Raw genomic sequence first — 24552 nt, forward strand, 5'->3', positions numbered from 1 at the left:
GTTGTGATAAATAAATATGCTTTTGTGATTTAAGCTGATGTTATTTAATCCTGTTGTTTCTATTATGACATTTATCCACTTAGAGTTGTGAGATTGTAGTGGAATAAAAAAATTAATAGATTAATTGCTATTATTTGGAAAAAAAAGACAGAAAAGCTCTGATTAGATAAAATTATCAGCCAACCAGATTCCTCCGGAAGGCAAAAAATGAGAATAAGTCAGCAGCAGCAACTGGTGTTCAGAGACATTCTACCTCTGATCACAGGTAGTAAAGTACCGTAATGACCAACAAAAGTCTTATCTTTGATTGTATTTAATCTCTTTTGAAAGCTAGTAGTTGTCATCACATCCTGTAGTAGCTGAATGGTAGGATGAGAAGCACTTTTTTTTTGGTCTATCGTGGTCTCCTATAGTAAATCTACTTGGATACCCTTGAGTTTTATTCAATTCTCCTCCCAGATTATCATCTGCTAAATGCAATGTTGTATAGAAGTCAATGGCCCTTGTCTGGCTCCATGAATAATCTTCACTATTGTGAAGTTGGCATGGACTTTTATGTCTCCATTAGACAGAGTCATTTCACAATGAAAAGAATAAGTTATGTCAAATCTTTTTGGAATCCAGGTCAACTCTTGACCATTTCATGAGTGCTTCCATGAATTTTTTTCAGCAAGAATATGGAATTTTGCCCTGAGATTGCCTTCTGGATATTTCTTTGACTTAATGAACTTGTATGATCTCAAAAAAGCAAACCAGAATCAGATCTGATTCATACTTGGATCTGAGAAGAGCTAGACTGAAAAGTCAAAGGAAGTTCTTGGATGAAAACAATAGCAGACCACGACTGATTCTTGTGAAGGAAGCCACATAGTTTTCAATTAGTTCCCAGGAATCAAATTTATGTGCACAGTTAAATAACATTTGTTTCAGCAGCCTCAGACATTGAATTGCAGATTCTAAACCCATTTACGAAAGACACTTTTTAAAGTTTTCATACTTGTTCTGACCGAAAACATGGTTGTTGTACAGTTAAACTGTTTTCCATTAATAATTTTTACCCATTTTGATTTTTAATGGGGCAGAGGGACTCAAGGATTGTTCTTCTTTCTTTCCTAAAGTGAATGTTGATGACCAGTTTAGGAAAAAGGCCCTTTCCACATTTGCCAGAGAATAAGTGAGTGCTCTTTGAGACAAGTCATGTGAATAAGTAAGATTTCCTATGGATTTGGTCTTACAAAACAAACAAACAAACAAAAATCCTCTAAGCACAAAGCTGGTAGCAAGAGAGACAGGCAAAGGAAGTTTAAAGGGGCCTTCCAATTTTGATTTTAGTCTGCGTGTGCTAGCTGGGGAAATCTGGTAGTTGAAATGCATGCATCTTAAAACGGTCAAGTTTGAAAAACACTGTCTTAATAAGATCATGTCAACATTATGTCTCTGAGGTTAATTGTTAATCCACACCTTTACAAATTCTTCCAGAAAGAAGCTTTACCTGTGGCACTGGACTTTGAAAGCCTCCTCTAGTTGGCCATTTTTAGGAAACCCATGTTTTAATTCCTTACTTCTCAAATGTCAAATGCAAGGTTCCCCCTTTTATGTGTATGTGTCCTTCAGAAACAAAACAGCCTGAGAAGACAAGTCATGAAAATCTTGGATGCCACAGGTGCCCAGAGACAACAAATTATCACCACTATGTAATGTCCTTTGAGTAATGTTACTCAAAGCGCCTGGAGGCAGGACATGAAGCAACGGGTGGAAACTAATCAAGGAGAGAAGCAATCTAGAACTAAGGAGAAACTTCCTGACAGTGAGAACAATTAACCAGTGGAACAACCTGCCTCCAGAAGTTGTAAACGCTCCAACACTGGAAGTTTTAAAGAAGAGACTGGACAGCCATTTGTCCGAAATGGTATAGGGTTTCCTGCCTGAGCAGGGGGTTGGACTAGATGACCTTCAAGGTCCCTTCCAACTTTACTACTACTACTACTACTATTACTATTATTATTATTATTATTATTATTATTATTATTATTATTATTATTATTATTAATTATTATTATTAAATGTAAAATTATTTGTACCTGGGCAGGAATATGTTTACTATATTCAGTTAATTGTAAATGAAATTAAATCTTTGATCCAATTAATTTCTTTTTTCTCCTACTTTTTTGGTCTCAGACCACTAACTCAAGCACACCCTGCCATTGATTTCAAGAGGAACGGATACCTAATTTTCACAGCAAAATACTCAGATATGAAACTCCACATATTTGGTGAAAAAAAAGCTCTCCTGCATATACTTCTGCATTTATCTGGCTCAGTTTTTCTACGATTGAGTATCTTTCTTACATGCATGCATACAGCTTGTATTTACAGTATGTTGTGACAAATTGATGGATAGTTTCCATTCAAGTCCCAAACCTTAAGGAGGAAAGCTACTGAATCTTCAGATATTGTTGGACCATAGAATCTAATCAGTTATTCAGGCTAGCTAAAACTAATGAGAGGTTAAGCCCAACAGCTTGTAGAGCACTATAAGCCATCTATCATGACTAAGAGGACATATAAACCATTGTTTGCTCGTCATCTTTCAAATGAGTCGAATTTTTTTATTTCTATAACTTCTAGCTAGGAGTGCTGTTGGTTAAGTCATTCTGAGATCATGGGAACTGAAGTTCAACCCAATTTACAGGCACTGGTTCAGGAAACAACAGTTCTATTAACAGTTATTAACGTGATGAAAAGGTTAAACTGGAATGAGCAGCAGAAGTGTTAGGGCTATCATAACTGCAACTGCAAGGACGTTTTCTGTATTTCTCTGCTGCCATTTACAGTAGTAATTATCCGGATTTCTGCAGCCCAGATATAACAACTATATCAATAATTGGGTACAACTGTATCAAAAAGATGAGCCTTTGTCAAATTCTCCTCCGCTTTCCGAAATGATTTTTGCTTCTGTTGTTAACTAATATGCTATATTTAGGGATGGTTTCCCAAAGGAACTGTAAAATACTGGTTTTGTATAACACAAACCAAAAGCCTAGAGAAGTCAAAAGGCTAAATAAAAAATCAGCCCCTTTATAGTTTAGCATTTTACATGAACTCTGTTATGTCTGAATCCAATAAAACTGTGACAATTCTTAGCTATGCTTTATAAAACAAATTACAATTCTTCATATTGATTTATAAGTAGGTTCCATGAGAGATCAGAAAGTCTAGATGATCACCCTAATTGTGCAGTCTTTATATCAGACATATAAAAAAGTGGTGGTGCCTTAGTCATGCCCTTCATCTTGACCTTTTTGCCAATATCACTCATTCATAGATGGCATAATTGACCAGAGTTTTAACTAAAATGGAAGATAAAGTTTCTGACCTGCTCTTTATAGTAAGGTTAGTGGGATTGCAGAACCTAAAACTCCTTTGGGTAACCTAACAACAAACCATAGTTTGTATTTATTGCTTCCCACTACAGAGTAATGTGTTTTAATCTATGGGCTACTACAGTCAGTGAAAACAATATCACAGTTTAGCTTTTACTGAACAAGATCATTCAAAAAGCAGAATGTTTGAATGTTTGAAAATCTTTCTAACTAAGATTTTGGGCAAATCACTCTAGCTTACCCCAACCCACCTCATAGAGCTATTATGGAGAAAAAAGAACACTGAGAATTATGTATATTGCCTTAAGTTATACAGAATAAAGGGATATAAATTAAATAATCTATTTTTTATTTATTATTTATTATGCTTGTGTCAGAAGCACGAAGGTGCTTCATTGTTTCAACCCACTGTGCTCCTAATAATCTTATTAAAATGTATATACAAACAGACGGTTATTTTACATATACAAAACCTCTTTCAAAGATGGAGTGCACAATATTTTTATTTACATTAGGAACTTGATTATTTCTGAGTTGATTTCCTGGAGTGTTTGGCGTAATTTTAACCGAAACCCCAGTCTATACAAGCCAACAGTCTGCAGTGAGGAATACATTTAACAGCTGCTACAAATTTATTCATTTATTCAAGTATTAGAATGCATGCAATTTCTGAGCACGTGGCAACTTGACCTAGCAACCCTGTATGAAAATTATTTGCCAGGTATGCTTAAAATGCACTTGTACTCAACATTAGTTTGTACTCCATATTCACTATTTTTTTTTCTGTTATTCTACTGAATAACATCCCACATCTTAGCGGGGGAAGGGGTGTTATTTGACAGTAGTTATTTAAGCCGAGCCTGATCAAAACTGCCAGATTCATATTACTACCAGCTCTGGTCAACCCAAAGACTGTTTGCGTCCATCAATCACAGGACCAAATCTGTACCTCCATTGTGTTTGTAACTGAAGAGGTTTGAGGCTGCAGTACCAGGATGGTTATCTACAAAAGACCAAGCTTTATACCCTGCCTAAGGAATTCTGGGAGTTGAAGTTCACACATCTTAAAGTTGCTAAGGTTGAGAAACACAGTTCTAGTGCTATAATGTACATTCCATTTATGTAATCTTTTGTTCATAATAGTAGATAGTAGGCCAGTGATGGCGAACCTTTAGAGACCGAGTGCCCAAAAACCACCCCGCCCCCCTACTCCACCCCCGCTCCACCCCATCTGCCCGCAGAGCCACCCACTGCCTCCACTGCCCACCACAGATTGCCCAGGCGGCCCTGCAGTACCATGGCGGCCACGCCCTCCGCCCATAGCATCATCTGTGCACGATGGGGCGTGTGGGCAAAGTCTTGTCCCTGCCGCCTGGCTTTGGCTGCGCTGTCCTTGGCTGCGCTTCTCTGCGTGGACCGCTTCTGGGGGTGACTCTCCGGTGGGGTTGCTAGTGAGGAGGGGACGCAGGGGGAGGTGGGGCTGGGGTGACAGCGCGTGTGCCCACAGAGAGGGCTCTGAGTGCCGCCTCTGGCACGCGTGCCATAGGTTCGCCACCACTGTAGTAGGCCATATGAAAGATCTGGAGATCTGAGTTGGTAGTGTTGGGCTAAATAGAGAAATATGAAATAACTCAGCTTCTATGTCTGACTTTTCCTTCTCCCTCTCCCTCTCCCTCTCCCTCTCTGTTTTTTTTTCTGGGCAAGTTAGGTCATTGTTGGGTAATTGAGTGTCCTCAGTTGTTTTGTTCCAAAATATCCAAGAAAAACTTATTTGCCTGCCTCTGAGCTAGATGTTGTTAGCTGAGGAATTTTGTTGTTTTCTATCCTTCCCTCATCTTAATCATCCAGATGCTATGTTCTAAAAACTCATAAGCATATTCTTCCTCACCAACCAAAACTCCTTCTTGGGTTTGGAAAGATAGCTCAATGTTTTTCTGATTTCAGAATGTTTCATTTACTGTTGTTGTTGTTAGTTGCAAAGTCGTGTCCGACCCATCGCGACCCCATGGACAATGTTCCTCCAGGCCTTCCTGTCCTCTACCATCTTCTGGAGTCCATTTAAGCTCACGCCTACTGCTTCAGTGACTCCATCCAGCCACCCCATTCTCTGTCGTCCCCTTCTTCTATTGCCCTCAATCTTTCCCAGCATTAGGCTCTTCTCCAGTGAGTCCTTCCTTCTCATTAGGTGGCCAAAGTACTTGAGTTTCAACTTCAGGATCTGGCCTTCTAAAGAGCAGTCAGGGTTGATCTCCTCTAGGACTGACCGGTTTGATCGTCTTGCAGTCCAAGGGACTCGCAGGAGTCTTCTCCCGTTCAAAGGCCTCAATTCTTTGTCGCTCAGCCTTTCTTATGATCCAACTTTCACAGCCATACATTGCAACTGGGAAAACCATGGCCTTGACTATACGCACTTTTGTTGGCAGGGTGATGTCTCTGCTTTTTAGTATGCTGTCTAGATTTGCCATAGCTTTCCTCCCCAGGAGCAAGTGTCTTTTAATTTCTTGGCTGCAGTCCCCATCTGAGGTAATCTTGGAGCCCAGGAAAATAAAATCTGTCACTACCTCCATTTCTTCCCCATCTATTTGCCAGGAATTGAGAGGGCCAGATGCCATGATTTTGGTTTTCTTAATGTTGAGTTTCAAGCCAACTTTTGCACTCTCCTTCTTCACCCCCATCAAGAGGCTCTTTAGTTCCTCTTCACTTTCTGCCATTACAGTGGTATCATCTGCATATCTTAGGTTGTTGATATTTCTCCCGGCAATCTTAATTCCATTTACTGTATCTAGCCAAATATATTGGTATTCTGCAATGGACCTGAGAAGACGAGTAGAAAAATGCCTCTTGATTGAACAGAGCATCCAAAGCAACAATTTTATAACTAGAAAGGTCCTTGTTTAATCATTAATCATTGCACAAACATCTGGTTTTCTTTAAACTAGCCCAGATTGATCATTTTTATCCAGAGGGGAGGTTCGTGCAATTCTTTGACAGCTTCCGAAAATGGAATGTAGAAAAGGGAGTAAAAGGAAAACGTCCAGCAGGAGATTAGAAAAGAGAGATAAAAAAAAATAAAGACAATGAAGGAACAGGACATTTGAAAGGGATAAGGATGACTGCAAAATGACGCACCTCCTGAGAGGCACCAAGGATGGAATTTTTTTAAAACATTGCCACAATAAAACTTCATGGGATTTTATCATAATCAGTTGGATCTGAGTCATTCTTAGCAAAATCCCATCATGACTCACTTTGTAACAATTTGGAGAAACCTATAAGTGGGAAAATCTGAAATGGCAAAGTGCTAATTCTTCTCACCGCCACAACCCTTAGCCCAATAAAAATGTACACACTGTGTTTATAAGATGAGCAGTTTTTGCTTGGCAGGAGTTGTGTGATGACCAAGAAAACAGTCCAGCTCACAGGAAAGTATGAACAGTCTGACCAGGCACACAGCACACAACTAATATTCCACTCAGACATAAATGATGTAATTTTAGAACGTGTTGGCAGAAACATTATGGCAGAGTGTGTGATGTGGCCACAAAGGAATGGCAATGCAAGAGCCAGCCTTTAAGTATTCTGCTGTGGGACGGAGGAAATGGGAATGGAATAATAAGAAGGATAAGGGAAAAATAGATTCTGGTTTCCTTAAAGCTGTGATCAGTCACCAGGATTGACAAGATGGTTGGGAAAGACCTTCCTGTGTGCCAACGAATGTGCTGAATGAGTCAGATTAGAAATCTCTCTTTTAAAGGAAACCAAAACTCATGAAAAACTAAATTTTCTAAGTGCCGCTGCATTAAAGGAAAGGGAAAGAGGAAGGAAAGGACTTGAAGAAAATACTTCAGGGTTGTATCACCTTCTTCTTTTGGGTTGCTGCAGAGGACATACAGTATACAGAATCAGTTCACTGTAGGTTCACAGCTGATTTGTGAGGTAGCTTAAGTGGAGAATGTGTTTCATAATCTGTCCACCAGAAGCCCACAACAAAGAGAATTGAGGTGGGGGGGGGTTAAGAGTGAAACAAAGAGAGAGACTGCACAAATAGAATATTTGTGCATGCAGTTTTGGTCACCACTATTTAAAAAAAAGATATTGAGGTTCTGGAAACAATGCAGAGAAGAGCAACAAAGATGATTAGAGGTCTGGAGACTAAAACATACAGCTGCTGGAATTGGCTGTGTTTAGTTTAGTGCAGGGGTAGGCAACCTTGGCTCTTTTATGACTCGTGGATTTCCACTCCCAGAATTCCTGAGCCAGCCATACTGGCTCAGGAATTCTGGGAGTTGAAGTCCACGAGTCATAAAAGAGCCAAATTGCCTACCCCTGGTCTAGTGAAAAGAAGGACTGGGGTGACATGATAGCAGTGTTCCAATATTTGAGGGGCTGCCCCAAAGAAGAGGGAGTCAAGCTATTCTCCAAAGCACCAGAGGGCAGGACAGGAAGCAATGGATGGAAACAATCAAGAAGAGAAGCAACCTAGCTCTAAGGAGAAATTTCCTGACAGTGAAAACAATTAACTAGTTGAACAGCTTACCTTCAGGAGTTGTGGATGCTCCATCACCCAAGGTCTTTAAGAAGAGATTGGACAGCCAACAACTCTGTTATTCTGTTCTGTTAATATGTATATGGAGCACATATCATGCAGATTCAAAACCTTGCACATTATTACATGTAAAGTCCCCCTGGTAAGAAGCCTTAAACTGTTTTCCTTTCCAATGGAAACTTCTTCCAAATAACATTTCATTCAACACAGTTGAATGACAAATTACTGGATGCAATTAAAGCCAAGGACCATTGAATTTAGTATCATGTGACTTCGGAAGCTGACTAGCGCTGTGCTGGAATTGCACATGGGGCCTTAATATGGTACATGAATGGGTATAAAGATCAGGATTATTTCATTAATATGTCATTCTAATCCTTCCTTCAGTCACAGTGGCATTCTGTCACAAGTCCCAGATTTTTGGCAACCAAAAGTAATGAGAAACAGATATATGAGCAAGCAAGAAAACAGAAAAAAGATGTGGAATATGAATAAAATGCAATGCTTTAAGAATGTAAAGTTCTATTTTAGAAAGAAACAAAAGAAAAATATTTCTAGCCTTTATGGTTGCAAAGATGTAATCTTATCACTTCTCCCCCTCCATGAGCAAACTTGCATAATTTCTGAGTTTATATGAATCAGAGTATTGCCCCTCTGACTAAATAAAACTACTGCCAATGTGTTATCCTTTAATGCAACAGTCCCCAACTTTTGTGGCTTGGTGGCCCAGCTGTGGGGGGAGTGGGGTACAGGGTCTCACAAATGGCAGGTTGGCGCATGCGTGGTGCAGCTCAATTTACACAAGCAGCGGGCCGGCATGCAGGCACAGCTCAACTTCCTCAGGTTGAGCTGCACATGTATGTTTATGCACATATATGCCAACCCATCGCTTGCGTGAATCAAGTGCACACACATATGTGCCAGCTCACCACTCCTGTGAGTTGAATTGTGTGCACATGGGTGCTGGCCTACCATTTGCATGGCCTGGTTTTGAATAGGCCACAGCCTGTAGTGGGCCACAGCAGGGGTTGGGTACCCCTTCTTTAATGGAATTTAAATAGTTGCTCCCTAAGGCTGACAACATCATCTTGACTAGTGGTCAAAGCAGCTTTGGAGTCATCAAATACTGTTGGGAGAGGGACAAATCATTGGGTTGGGCTACCTTAACTGTGAAGGTCACAAACTGTACAGGTCTTTTTAAGACAATTAAGCATTTACTCTTCATAAAATGACGTAGAAATTGTTTATGGTGTTCTGCTGTTTGTTTTTCAGGAGCATCTGGAGTGCTATTTTATTACACAAGGTTGGCGGCTTTTTGAGAATTTGCTGCTTCAACCTACCACCATTTTGATTGCCAGTGGATCCGACTGTCTTCTTGAAGATTTTTATTCAACTGATTTAGTCCACGAGTACTTGTAATATGATAAATATGTGGAGACTTAAAAATGGTATGTTGTTTACCCTCCTTTGCAGCTGCCAAAACAGCTGCTATTGAGTTTTCTGTTCCCCCGGCCCACCCCATGGGTGAAAGAAACAAGGGCCTCCTATCTGATGGAGAAGGGAAATAGAACTATTCCCACAAATACTGTAATGCATTTCAAATGTGCGTTCTGGAGAAAAATGCACTGTTATATATAGTAGGAGACAAAACACAATAAAGCAAAAAATAGATTATAACATATAATGCTTTTTAACTCATAAAATAAAATGTTCTTCATGCAGTCTTCCAAACAGGAGAAATGCAAGTATTTATGAATAATTAGACCATTTGCCCTGATTTTATTGCCTTCCTTATGATTTAGAAAATGCTATTTTTAAAAAAGCAAGTGATCAAAGGCAAGTTTTAAAATCTTTTAAACCTGCTGCAGTTCTATGCACCAAATAGGGAACAGATAAGTTGGACAGGGAGCAGATAAGTTGAATAGCTTTGTAAAAAATAAAGCAGAATTGGAAACATGGTAATTTATGAAAATGAATGCAAATGTGCACACCATTCCTGTGATTTACGTAAAGTTGTATAACTTCATAGTGGAAAAGAGTAGATTTTGTGTCTGCTCAACTACTGACCAGATGCTCATTGTTGATGGACAGCCTCAACTTCAACTGTTTAAGCAGATTCACACTTACAGTTAGGAGAAGAGAATGATACACATGGCCCTTCAAAACTTGTTGAAGGACAACTTCCAGCATCTATGCCCACTGGCCATCTTGATTGGCTTGGCTAAATGTTCCAGTTTAGCATCATCTGGAGAGTCACCAGTTACTATCCCTGCAGGAAACTTTTCGATTTGTTGCCTTTCAGAATGAAGGTGACACCAAGCCACAATCAGATCATAAATTGTCCCAAAGCTGTTGCTATCTTGGAAATGCAATGCATTTTTGAGGGCTGAAAGTCATCTATATAAATACAAATGTAAATGTTCGTTTGTTCAAAATCTTAAATCTCTGAAAGTTCTTCACCGATTGCTTTGAAATTTTGACACAACGTTGCATTCGAATACGCGTGTTTTTATATACCTACTATTATATAGATGTCACACCTGTGACAGGTAAAAACATGCTTGGACAATTATGTTGCGTGTTCTAGAGTCGGCAAACCAGACAATCTCTATATCTGCACAGACAATGGAACAACAAAAAATATTGTATACCCACAAGCATTGTGAAATTAAACATATTACAAACATGTGCTTTCTTTTTTCTTTCTTTTCCATTTAACCAGACTGAGCCACAGCAACGCGTGGCCGGGTACAGCTAGTTTCAAATATGCAGGTTATCTTCTGGAAGGTGGAAGTAAGAATACTGTCCTTTGACTTTAGCTGTGGCTTCAAATTATTGCTTGATTTCAGCTTGTTCCTCACTGATACTAAAAGGTAGGGTGGTGATGGGTTGTGTTTGTTGTTATAATTTCATTTCCGTCAGTAGAGTTACCTTCATGAGAGGAACAATTCAATTTGTGGATATGTCATGCACCGTAGACTATTAAAACTGTGGTAAAGTAAATTCAACTGTGCTAGCTACAACTCCAGTGTGCTACACATTCTTTCAAATCTGCTTGAGATTAGGCCTAAAAATAAACCTAAGTGAAAGGAATGTTTTTGTGTTCATATATTAGGCCCATCTTGAGCTGGAGACCATCTTGGCAAAAATGGATGGACCTCCCTGATGCTTGAGGAACCGGAAGATCCATTTCAAATCCTTTCGGAAATTGCCATTTTGATACAGTAACATTACAAGCAAACTCTCAAATTTAGCATGTTTGTTTTATGCTCTGCCAGTCAATTGCTGGCACAGTGACAGAACCGCTGGGGCAGGTCATGGCTTAGAAAACACAGAACAATAGATTTAGATTACAATAAAGATGCTTTCTCCGCCTTTTGAATGGAAATGTGTTTTTTTTCTTTTCTTTTTCTTTCTTTTTTGGAATAAAGGCTCAAGTTGCCTTATAATATATCCTTTTCTGGCAAACAAATTGTGTGGATTTAAGAGCAGCAGTGCTTCATTAAGGAACCTTTGTGGTCTTTGCCAAAGTGGCAAAGAAGTATTTTCCATTGTTTGAGTTTCAATAAAATTTCAAAACCCAAATCATGAATTTTGCTCAGATTGGCAAAGGATAGGGTGGCTTTAAGCCCAGGTCTTCTGAGGGCTAAAGCTTCAAGAAAAAGAGAGAAAAAGACTGCTGTTCTAAACAAGGAATTTATTCCTGCTAAACTCTCGTGCTGTTTTTTTCTGTTCTTCAGCACAACTCAAAATCAACTTGTGAACATCTTCTCTTCTGTCAGATATGGAATGCTGAAATCAGATAGAGATTGTCATAATGAACAATCCATCAAAGCTGACTCTACCATCAGTGGCTGAATGACCTGCCTCAACAGACTAACAAAAATTACCTCAGCCCCATTTTTTATGAAATGGAAAGGGATAGCTGAGGTAAAAAACTAACCAGACTTGGTCCTGGTTTAATGAGAGCCCCTCTGGGAAGTCAAGGAACACAGCAATGACAATCCTCCTCTGTATTATGCCAAGATTTAATTTATTAAATAACAAGAAGTCATCTTTGACTCTGTCATTTGTCTGGTGCTTTCTAAAAACAACAGCAGCATTAATAATGACAACAACAAATCTGAGTGTTTCCTATTGGGGGAAGCTCAGATTTTTTTCCAATATTTGAACTTGTCCTTATTCTGGGCTGTCTTAGGACTGAAATAAAGATTATGATAAGAATGCTTTTTCAAACTGTGACAGGGAAAGGATTTTTACTTTCCTCATAACCTTTAACTACGATATGGTTGCCTGCTGCTATGGCAACTGGAGCAAGGAATAATGGAGATATAGGGTCTTTTCTCATCATGGAACAAATATCATGCCAACATATCTTTCCTGGCATGATCAGATGGGGATTCCCTTGCCTTTAAATGTGAAGGTGTATACACACACACACACACACACACGCGCACACACACACACACACACACACACACACACACACACACCAAGGTAAGGAATTCTGCTTCTCACTTTGGGCAGTCTGTATCTTTCCCTGAGCCACTATTTTTGCAAGTTTTATAAATCCAAGCAATTAACTGATACTGCTGATATTAATGTCTTTAATTCAACTGAATGCAGAACTGATTTACACTGTAAATTATCTTTCCTACTCCCAACCACCCACAGATTATAATTCTCAGAGTCTCTATTTTCCAAGCTTCTAACCATTCTGGCTTTTACTCAGCTTCTTCTATCTCCATTTCTCTCTATCATTCTCAATGCAACAGGAATGAATTATTTTACACCAATTCTAGCCGATCAGGATGTGTGAAAAGTGCTTCAATTCAATGGGAAGGAAAGACCTGGAATATTTTAGAAACTAAAATATTCCTGATAGAGACAGCGTCCTAAGTAGCTATGTATCTCTTGAAGTAAATTGTCACATTAACAGAATTGGGAGGGACCTTGCAGGTCTTCTCCAATCCCCTGCTTGAGGAGGAGACCCTATACCATTTCAGACAAATAGTTGTCCAATCTGTTCTTAAAAATCTCCAGTGTTGGAGCATTCACAACTTCTGAAGGCAAGCCATTCCACTGATTAATTGTTCTCACTGTCAGGAAATTTATCCTTAGTTCTAGGTTGGTTCTCTCTTTGATTATTTTCCATCCATTGCTTCTTGTCCTGCCTTTAGGTGCTTTGGACAATAGGTTGACCCATTCTTCTTTGTGGCAGCTCCTTAGATATTGGAAGATTGCTATCATGTCACTCCTAGTCCTTCTTTTCACTAAATTAGACATACCAAATTCCTGAAACTGTTCTTCAGATGCTTCAGCTTACCTAAAATGAAAGTTGTATTCCCTTCTTAGCTATGCTACAAGTGTTCCTGGCATGTTTCCTTCTGAGGTCCACTCCAATTTCTGAAGAGAAATTCCCAGGGCTCTTGATTCACTGTAGAACTTGCTCAAATATCTTTTTATTTATTTATTTTTCCTCATCCAAGGAACCAGACTCCTAACTCTCAGCTTTTGAAGGGCAGGAAATTGATCTCCCACATCTGTCAGACAGGTATGAGAGCTCCTGCCAAGGGCAGGTTATTGTTACAAGGCACAGGTGCATGGCTGAGAGGAATGGCTGGTGATAGTATATGCAGAGCAGGGCTGTCCTTGGGGTGGGGGAGAATTCCCCCTTCGCCGTTGAAGAAAGAAATTTGTCAAGTGACAAGAAAGATGACTTGCATGCCTGACATTCCTCAGCATGAGAAATAATGAAAGAAGGAGGGGAAGGAAGAGGGGAAAAATCAAATTTCAACTAAGGATGTCAGCAGCAAAGTTAACACAGGTGCAATATCCCTTTAGACAAAGAGCACTTTGTCTTTTCTCGGCTGCTCCATGGTCTGTGAAGGATTTCTCCTCCCTCCCCCTTAATCAACGTGCAAAAGACAAAAATGCTGATACCCTTCCTCAGTGAAAGGATTTTTACAGCACTCATTCAAAGGATAGTGAAAGGATTAATGCTCTATAGAACTTAAAAATAGCTTTGCTGGGTGCCATAAAAGGGGTGGGTTAGATATATTCCCATTCAATTGTCCCCACAGAGTATTTGATTTCATTCTTGGGAAAGAAGAACACCTGAATTTCTTAGGCTGCTGCACACCTGGAGAAGCTAAGAAGATTTTTTTTTCAGGTTCAGAAATCCTTCTTGTAAAGAGATTACAAGAGGGAGTAACAACAACTAGTTGCAATGGCTGTTGCACTCTTCCCATACACTTCATTCCATTCCTCTCTCCATGGCTATTTGCCATTATCTGACTACTGAATTTAATCAGAGTTTATTTATTTATTTATCAATTTTATTGGCCACTCATCTTACCACAAGGTACTCTGGGTAGTGTACAATATTTTAAAAATTAAACTGTATAAATAGAATACTACAAAACTATAAAAATACAAAATGCAAATGTACTTTATTGGACCTTTTGGGAGGGGGAAGTATCCCTGCCTTTAGGTTTTCCTAAAGTGTTTTCTGAAAACACACTTCTCTTCATGAATATTGTATTATCTATACTACAGTGCCTTCAGAAAAGATGGACGACGACGACGACGACGATGATGATGATGTTAGATTTCTAATTGTGCTCTCTACCTGATTTTTAACATAAAAATAGAAAGTGGTGTTAAGCAGATGTGACTGCCAGAATTGTTGAATTGGTTGATGGTTTGAAAAAGATGGAGGATTCTAGAGTGTAACCTGGCTTTATACTTCATTAGATGGCAACAGCTACTTTAGAAAGATGTCCTCTGGGAAGCATCTAATTTTTCGTGGGGTGCTCAAGTAAAGAATCCCAATTAGAAGAAGAATCTTTTTTATCCATTGGGGACTCCCTTAATTTTTTCATAGTCTCCCTTTGGAATCAAATTTGATTTCAGTTCAGATATTGAAATTAAATGGGCTATGCTCTTAGGTGTAACTCAGAGCAAAATCATTTGAGTAAACTTTTCTTGGACTACACCAGGAACACCAAAAGCATATGTAAATGTAAAGCAGTGCATGGACACACAAATACACGTGCATGCCACCATCAGGTTACCAAAGACATAGAAAATCAACAAGTCAACCTGAATGAAGAAGCTGGTTTGGTCTAGTAGTTAAGGTCCCAGGCTAGAAACTGAGAGACCAGGAGTTCTAGTCACACCTTAGCCATGGAAGTCAGCTGGATGATCTCTCAGACCAACCCACCTCACAGGGCTTGTTGTGGGGAAAATAGGAAGAGGAAGCTATCTTAGATATTTTCACCACCTTTAAAGCTAAACGTAAAAGTTTCCTCTGTCCAGTTGTGTCCAACTTTAGGGGGTGGTGCTCATCTCTGTTGAGGATGAATGTTTGGCAGCTACATGCCTTTGCGCTTCAACTTGCCTTTAAATAAAGGGGGGGAAGGAGTTACTTTCAAGTGGGTAAGAAGGAGAAACAAAGCTTCTTTGATTCAGCTGAAGACCAGGGGAGCCTGAAGCCTTGTCAAGGACACCAGAACAGGTGTGGATTTGAAGCAGATGGTTCCCATAATAAAATGATCTTGTTGATATGGATTACGTAAGATGTTGGGAGGTTGGCTGGGAAAATTATTGTTTAAGTCTATGAATTAGTGTTGGATCCTTAGAGTTAGTTTTACTTCGACATAACCATGCAGCATATCCAGTAAACAGTAAACATTTCAGAACTGGATGTTGACAGTTTCTTAGCCAAGGGACCCAGTGTTGTCCAAAGACAATTTCCGTGGTCATATGGCCAGCATGACTGTATGCTTTGGTGTACAAAACGCTGTTAAAAGGATGATAAAAGTGAACATCACCTTTAGCTATCTATAAAAATAATAAAAGTGGGATACAAATAATTAAATAAATTCCCTGCTATAATGACCATTAGAAAATGAATGCTCTATTGCTCACTAACAGCATCCAAAATCAGACATCCCATGGCTGCTGCGCCATGGCACAAGAGATTTTGAAATTTTCAAGGTGGTTAGGATGACATACTTAAGTGATTCTTCATGGGCCAAATTATCTGAACATAGAAAGACAGAAAGCTTTGCTCAGCTCTTTCCGTGGGGTGCTAGTTTTCTCTATGATTTTAACATTTCCAAATTAGGGAGGGTCATTCAAAGTATAGCCCTTGATCTTCACTCCAGGATGATATCACCCACAACTCACTACAACCTCCCCCCCCCTGAAGATTTTCACAGTTCCATCTTTCAACCTTTAAGACAACATTAAAAACATAGTTCTTCCTTTGGCCTTGGTAGATTGAGGGGAGAGGGGGGGAGAAATTATATGTTTTTGTCTCTATGATTTACTCTCTCCTGGATGACCACTGGGCATTATTTCATTTTTTTAAAAAAGGCCTGTTTTTAGTAGTCAGAATTAAGCAGCCTAGAAATCTGAAACATAAATAAATATAAGCAAAATATAAATTTTCCCACATGGTTCTGAATGTGCAAAGCAGTGCTGATTTCCTCTGGATCAAAGCCAGCATATGTAGCTGGTTTGGTGTTGGAGCATTAAGCCATAATGCTCTTCTTATAATCAGCCCCTCTGAAATCCGTGAAATATAAGGTAATTGTGAATAGTTAAATGTAAATATTTGCCGAATAATTTCAGATCTTTCACTCTGAACCATGCTCTGGATCCTGTGTTCTTTCCAATACTACAGTAAATGCTCATTCCTGACATTTAAGAAGTTGGGCCTGACATTTTTCAACTTAATGGTCAGGACAATGTTTCTTAAATTTCCACATCTTTCCATCTGTTACGGCTTATAGAATGTAAACAACAAATGCTAGACTCATAGATTTCCTTACAGTGTTTTTCATATTTAGTTGGCCTAGAAGCTTATGACTTTCAACCAGTGCTATGGATTCCATAATTACATTTGTATTATACCATTTCTTCAAGAACCACAGGTGTAGTGAATTTGTAGTGTATTAGTGTAATTGTATTATGAAAGTTGATTCTCAGATCTGGTGTTCAGACGTAATTCTAGAAAGTTATTTCCCAACCCATCTCCTACCCCCCAACAAAATCTCATCTCTATTTAAGATGTAATTAATCTAAATGCAATTGAAGAACTTCATTCCTCTAAATGAACTCTGAAAAATCCATCAGAACATAGCCATTCCAGTCTATTGGTCAAACTCAGTTGCGGATGCCACACTTTAAGATAAAGTGAGAGAAATTGTCACAAATTCAGAGAAGGAAAACAATGAAGATTAGGGATTACAAATTTATTTCCAGAAACTGAAATTGTTGAAAATATTTAGCTTGAGAAAAGATGGCTAATGGGAGATTTGATAGCATTTCTCAAATACATGAACGGGAACCACAAGATTGACTTGCTTTTCCTCATAATACAGCATAGGACATTGAATAAAGCATTTATGTTACAGATTCTGATAGAATGTTAGGAAAAAAATCCTAATAAAAACAACTCAACAATGGGACCAATTACCTGGAAATACGGTAGGCTTCTATTCATTGGAACTGTTTGGATGGAGGTTAGACAGCCAGCTCTCTAGAACACTTCAATTTCACTTTCTCTGTAAGGCAAAACATGACTTTCATACTTGTCTATTTGTTAAGCTTTTAGATGGGTTGACTTGAGCTCTTCTCTTTTGTGGAGAATCAACTGCATTTCTAGTTGTTGCTTGCATTGGAAAAAGTGAATGTGTGTTGATTTATGTTAGAAGGTATCTATCTGGAATAATTCAAAATCCTCCTGTCACTCAGCAGGATACCTTTAGCTATTCAGCTATCTTGTCCTTGGTAGAACAATCCATTTTGATTAAACCATGAGCCAAATAGCTTCATTTGTAAAGACTATCAGTAGAGATCCAAGTTCTGATAGGACTTCCTCTGCTTCAAAATTGTTTGTCTTGTTCCTATTTGCGTTACCAAGTTGCCTCCTACTCGCATGTAGATAGCCCTTGACTTACAATCACAGTTGAGTCCAAAATTTCCATTACTAAGCAAGAGAGTTGTTAGGTGAGTTTTGTCCTATGTTACAATCTTTCTTGCCACAGAGTTGTTAAGCAAATCACTGCAGTTGTTAAGTTAGTAACATGGTTGCTTCCCCACTGACTTTGCTCAGAAAGTTGCAAAAGATGATCATATGACCCTGGGACATTGCAACCATCATAAAAACATGCCAGTTGCCAAGTGTCCAAATTGTGACTCGAAAGCACCAGAAGGCAAGAAAAAGATAACGGATGGAAACTAATCAAGAAGAGAAGCAACCCAGAACTAAGGAGAAATTTCTTAACAGTGAGAACAATCAACCAGTGGAACAGCTTGTCTTCAGAAGCTGTGGGTGCTCCATCACTGGAGGCTTTTAAGAAAAGACTGGACAGCCACTTGTCTGGAATGGTATAGGGCAGTGATGGCGAATCTTTTAGAGACCGAGTGCCCAAACTGCAACCCAAAACCCACTTATTTATTGCCGGGTGCCAGGTGGGCATGGCCCATTGGGTGGGCGTAGCTGTGGTGGTCATGGCAGATTGGGTGGGTGTGGCCAAGGTGGGCGTGATTACCTTGATGTTGCTTGTGGGGAGGGATGCCTGTGGGGGCCGGGCTGGGTTGGGGGAGATCCAGGGGATCTCTGGCAGGTGGGGCGATGGGCAGAAGGCTCATCCTGCAGGGCGAGGCAAGGTGGGGGTGCCATTGTCAAAGGGCAAGGTGAGACGGGCCGGGGTGGCTGCTACCTGACACCATCGGCCCCTGCACACAGAAGCCAGCGAGTGCATGGGTGCTGGGATCATCTGGCCATGTGGGACCTCAGTGAGTTAGCAGGTGGCTGGTTGAAGAGGAACGGTTGCCATCTCCGGGGCATGGTGCGTGTGCCCACAGAGAGGGTTCTGAGTGCCACCTCTGGCACACGTGCCATAGGTTCGCCACCACTGGTATAGGGTCTCCTGGTCAATCAGGGGATTGGACTAAATGACCTCTAAGGTCCCTTCCAACTTTGTTATTCTATGTCTATGACTGAAAGCACCTTCTCCCTCTTTACTTTTATATAAAAGGCTGAAGTTTTTCAGTCCTTGCTATGTACAATAAATGATTTATTATGCCTGTCTAATATTTCTGGGTTAACATGTTTAAGTTTTTATTATTAATCCCTCTTGCTGGAACTTCTTAAATTAAACCTGTCCTTGTGTCACTGGATTAAACAACAGAGTTAGTTCAGGTCTCCAGAAACTTCACAGTAATTGTGTGGTGGCTTGGATGTTGTTGATGTCTATCAGTTCTACTTTAATCATTACCAGAAATTTATCTTTCTAGTTTCTTCTCTCTTCTTTAGGACAAAACATACCATTCACTCATATCAAGCAAATCATTCTTTCTCATTAGTAAAGAAAGGATTGTGTATTTCTAAATATGAGATTAAGCAATCTTTGGCAGAATTAGGAGGGTTACACAATTCTGTTTGCTTATTGCATTTTTAAAAGAAACTTCGGGGGGGGGAAGCAAGAGGAGGCTTTGTACAATATGGAACACAATGATTTGATCCAGATTCATTTTTTTTCTTGTCAAACTTTCTCATTTGGTACTGCACCAATTTAGAGAAAATTAATTCCATCCACACATCCATCCATATTTATTCCTGAGAGCTGTGGCACAGACTCATTTTCATTATTCAAACTTTCAGCGACTTGAGGGCCAGTTTGTTGTATTGACTGAAGCATCAAACCAGAAACCGGGAGATTGTGAGTTCTAGTCCTTCCTTAGGCGAGAAACCTGGTTGGGTGACTTTGGGCCAGTCATTCTGTCTCAGTCCAACTCATTTTGGAGGGTTGTTGTATGGAAAATAGGAGGAGCAAAGAGTATGAGGTAGCTTCACCATCTTAAGTTATTTATAAAAATAACAAAGATGGAGTAAAATATATTTTAAAAGACAGAATAATTTTTAAAAAATGGTAATGCATGCACTGTTTATATTCTGCCTCTCTCCAAGAGTTTCAACATTTTTAGATATTGTACAGACTGTACTTCATACTTCGTTCAATTTTCAAGTTGAATTGGCCTTAACTAACTAACATTGGTGCCTAAAAAAGAAACTTAACCTGAATCTTACTACACATTTGAACTATGACAGTAGCCTTACAGAAGCCAATACCTTTCTGCCTTCATCTACTACAAGGGAATGCTTTTTTTTGAATGTCTTTATAGATGCAGCTAAGATGATGCTTACAAAAAAGCAAATGAATATTTAATAAGTGCTGAGTAAGAACCCAGGCACTATGTAATTCCTTGATTTATTTAAAAGTCCTTAAAAGACTGATAATTTCAACTCTGAGTGCCCATGTATCCTGTTCCGGTTATCATGTTATTTACTGTTAGAACTTGGATCATTAAAAAAAACATTATAGGTAATCCTTGACTTAATTAATTAAGCCCAAAATGTTTGTTGTTAAGCAAGACAGTTGTTAAGAGGGGTTTGCCCCATTTTACAACTTTACTTACCACAGTTGTTAAGTGGATCACTGCAGTGGTTAAGTTAGTAACGTGGGTGTTAAGTGAATCTGGCTTCCCCATTGACTTTGCTTTTCAGAAAGTCACAAAAGGGGATTGCCTGACCCAGGGATGCTGAAACCAGCACAAATACAGGTAGTCCTCGACTTACATCAGTTCATTCAGTGACCTCCAAAGTTACAACAGTATTGAAAAAAGTGACTTATGGGTGTTTTTCCACACTTATGACCAGTGATGAGATTCAGTCGGTTCGCATCGGTTTGGAAGAACCGGTAGCTAAATTTTGCTGCATTCGGAGAACCAGCTGGCTTCCAGAACTCCAGTCTAGGCCTGGGAGGTCTGGAGGAGGCCTCCCAGGCCTAGAACGGCCCACTGGAGGTGCATGGATGCCACTTCCGGAAGTGCGTGGATGCCATTTCCGGAAGTCCGTTCTAGGCCTCGGAGGCCCAGGCTTGCATCAAATAAGAGAACCAGTTGTTCAGGTATTTGAATTCCACCACTGCTTATGACCATTGTAGCATCCCCATGGTCATATGATTAAAATTCAGACACTTGACCACTGACTCATATTTATGACGGTTGCAGTGTCCTGGGATCATGAGATCCCCTTTTGGGTCCTTCTGACAAGTCAAGTCTATGGGGAAATTAGATTCGCTGAACAACCAGACTACTAACTTAACCAATGCAGTGATTCTTTTAACCACTGTGGCAAGAAAGGTTGTAAAATGGGACAAGATTCAGTGAACAAATATTTGGCTTAGCAGCAGAAAGCTTGGGCTCAGTTGTGGCCAATAAGTTGACGACTACCAGTACATGCGTCCAAATTTTGATCATGAGACCATGGGGATGTTGCGATGGTCCTCAGCAGTGCTTTTTTTGTCATAGAATGCCCTGGAATGGAGTTCCGGCACCTTTTTTCGACGGATTTTCCAAGTTTTAAAAGTAACTTTTGAAAATTTGATGTTCGGTTCACGTGGACTTGAATCACCCTGTCGAGCGTAGCAGGTGTGTCGAGTCTGATACATGCGTACTTTGTCCGCACTGGTTGTGATGGCGCTGCTCAGATTGTGGCACTGCTCGGCTTGTGATTGGTCGTGTGGTCACGCGCTGAGTGCTTACTGCAGGCGGCGACCATTATGTTTCGTTACACAACTGATGTGTGTGGGTGTGTGTACCGTGATTAACTACATGCAAAAGGTAAATTTATGTTAAGGACTGAATATATAATTTTTTAAATAAAAGATAAACAAGATTTGAGTTCCGGCACCTTTTTTCTTACAAAAAAAGCACTGGTCGTAAGTGTGAAAAATAGTCCTAAGGCACATTTTTCAGTGCCACTGTAACTTTGAACAGTTACTAAACAATTGATTGTAAGTCAAGGATTACCTGCATTTGTATTCTAGAAACATTCATGGTTCAAAGGGGAAGACATCCTATTGTAAGTATTCTGATAATTAAATTAAGGCAAACTAGAGCTGACTTTATTCGCACACTGAGCATTTATGGTTTTTCTTTCTTTCTTTAAATAAATGGTAGGATGCGAACTGTGGCCTACAGTTTAATTGTTAGCTAATGCGGTTTGCATAAGGAAATTCATGCTGCATTTATGCATGCATGCACTAACCTGGACTTCTAGGTGTGTGTGTGTGTGTGTGTGTGTGTGTGTGTGTGAGAGAGAGAGAGAGAGAGAGAGAGAGAGGGAGGGAGGGAGGGAGGGAGGGAGGGAGAGAGAGGGAGAGAGAGAGAGAGAGAAGGCCGAAGCTCTTTTGCTCAGATATAGTTTCAACTGACACCCCAGGGCTGCAATTTTAGTTCCTTTTTATTTGTTCCAGCTTAATGGAATGTTAAAAAGAAATTATGTGCATCTGTCTGTACCATCAGCTGGATAACTCCCCGAAACCCGAACGGAACAGGACTAAATTTTACAGGAGGGGAAGAAGGAGCTAGCAAAGGAAGCACCAAGTTAAAAAAAAATGACCTAGAGCCAACTGAGGACAGATGCAATGGAGGTGTGGGAAATCCATAAAATCTTCCCTACGGGAGAGACACTTGGGCAGTGGCTCAGAAGGCTGCCAACTGCTTCTTCCTATACCCACTTGCTCCAGGTGCAGCCTGCCCCATGTTTGCCATGTCAACATACACACAAACATACACAGCTGTAGGGAGAGCTGAAATATACACCCAGAGAAGCAATATTATGCATCCATAATATTATGCATCCACCTAATTACTTCCTTGGAAGAAAGTGCTCCTTCCAAAGCGGAGCAACCGAAACAGACCATAAAGTGGGTGTGTGGCGTCTCTAACAATGCTTTGAGCTCTAAGCATGTAGCACTTGCAAGCAGTATCCTGAATAATGGGAAGCGAGCTTCCTATGATCTTCTCAGTGTCCTTACCACTCTCTGTATGGACCTTCTATCCGAGGCATTGATACCACCAAACCAAAGAGGGATACAGTTATGGAAATTCAGAAGGGCTGAAATCCTGTGGAATTCCCGGATAGCAATAGCATTTAGACTTATATACTGGCCCATAGTACTTCACAACACTCTCTGCAAAGCTTGATCCAGATGGACAAGCAGATACTACAGGTAGTCCTCAACTTACAACACTTCATTTAGAGACCATTCAATGTTACCACGGCACTGAAAAAAGTGACTTATGATTGTTGTTCACACTTACAACCATTGTAGCATCTCTCTCTCTCCATAGTGTCAGGATAAAAATTTAGTCACTTGGCAACCGACTCGTATTGATGACGGTCGTGGTGTCCCGGGGTCATGTGATCCCCTTTTGTGACCTTCTCACGAATAAAGTCAATGGGGGGGAAGCCAGGTTCACTTAACAACAGTGTTACTAGCTTAAGGACTTTAAGAACTGTGGCAAGAAAAGTCGTAAAATGGGGCAAAATTCACTTAACAAATGTTTCACTTTGCAACAGAAATTTGGGGCTCACTTGCGGCCGTTAAGTCGAGGGCTACCTGTACAACAATAAAGTAGCATTTCTGAAAGAATTGCTCTGTTTCTTAAGCTGGCCTCTCTCGAAGGGCTGACAATATGCTTCCTTGCAAAGAAAAACTTCCACCCACCCATTTACTAAACATTGCATATTCCCCCCGTGGGAAGGACCGTTCACAGCAAGTTCTGTTTCCTTTTACCTGCAAAATTATGATTCTTGGCTGGGTGAGGTTGGACTGAGCCAACTGAAGCAGAAATTGCATTCTGGTTCCCTGTCTCCAACTCTGCTCTATTATTCAGTTGGCTCTGTGGTTTTTTTTTATTTATTTAACATAAGTGGATCTGCAATCATTTTTTTTAGGGTGTAACAAAAATTTGGGGGGGATTTAGAAATTTTATTGGTTGATAAAAATACAAAGCATACGAAGGAAAACAAAGATAATGGAAAAATAGGGAGGGAGAAGGGGGAGAGAAAGAAATGAGGGGCAGAGGGAAAAAGGAAAAAAAAAAAGGCCTTGACTTCTTAGTCCTTTGATTCAGTAGAATGTGGTAGTAACATAAAGCTTCAATTTTCTACTTTTGTATAATAATATATCCTAGCCATTTCTATAGCATCAAAGCTATCTAATTTGCAAAACCTAAAGTCAATGTTTCCTTTTTTTTCCCCAGCACAAAACTGTTTCCAAGTAGAGACAAAATTGGTTGTGTTCTAGGGTATAACAAAAGGTGTCCCTATACTTTTAGAAAACTAGCTATGGTTTAATAAGGCATATAGGGGCTGCTGTGATGTAAGAAAGACTGGCTTGTATTGAGCAAGAAATTCCTTCATAAGCAGAGGAGCAACAGGCTCTCCCTTAAGTTGAGCCTGATGATCTGGAGGCACAGCCTCAAGTCGGCTGAAAAGACTGAGCCCAAATAGGAAGTTCTTGTGGTCAGACAGCAGATATGGTCAGGCTGGAAAACCTCTCTGCTGTTTCCTGTGGTCAGTCAAATTCCGAAAGCTTGCAGAGCTTCAGTAACTCAGTATAAAAGATTTCTTAGAATTTGCTGGGCACCAGGCAGGGAGTATGAAAATGGTCTATGATTTAGACCAGGATCATCTCAGTTCCATGAGGGAGGGGGGGAGGAGGAGGAGGAGGAGGAGGAGGAGGAGGAGGAGGA

Source organism: Protobothrops mucrosquamatus, unplaced genomic scaffold (assembly GCF_001527695.2).
Source record: "Protobothrops mucrosquamatus isolate PMUCROS unplaced genomic scaffold, P.Mucros_1.0 scaffold2, whole genome shotgun sequence".
Lineage (NCBI taxonomy): Eukaryota > Metazoa > Chordata > Lepidosauria > Squamata > Viperidae > Protobothrops > Protobothrops mucrosquamatus.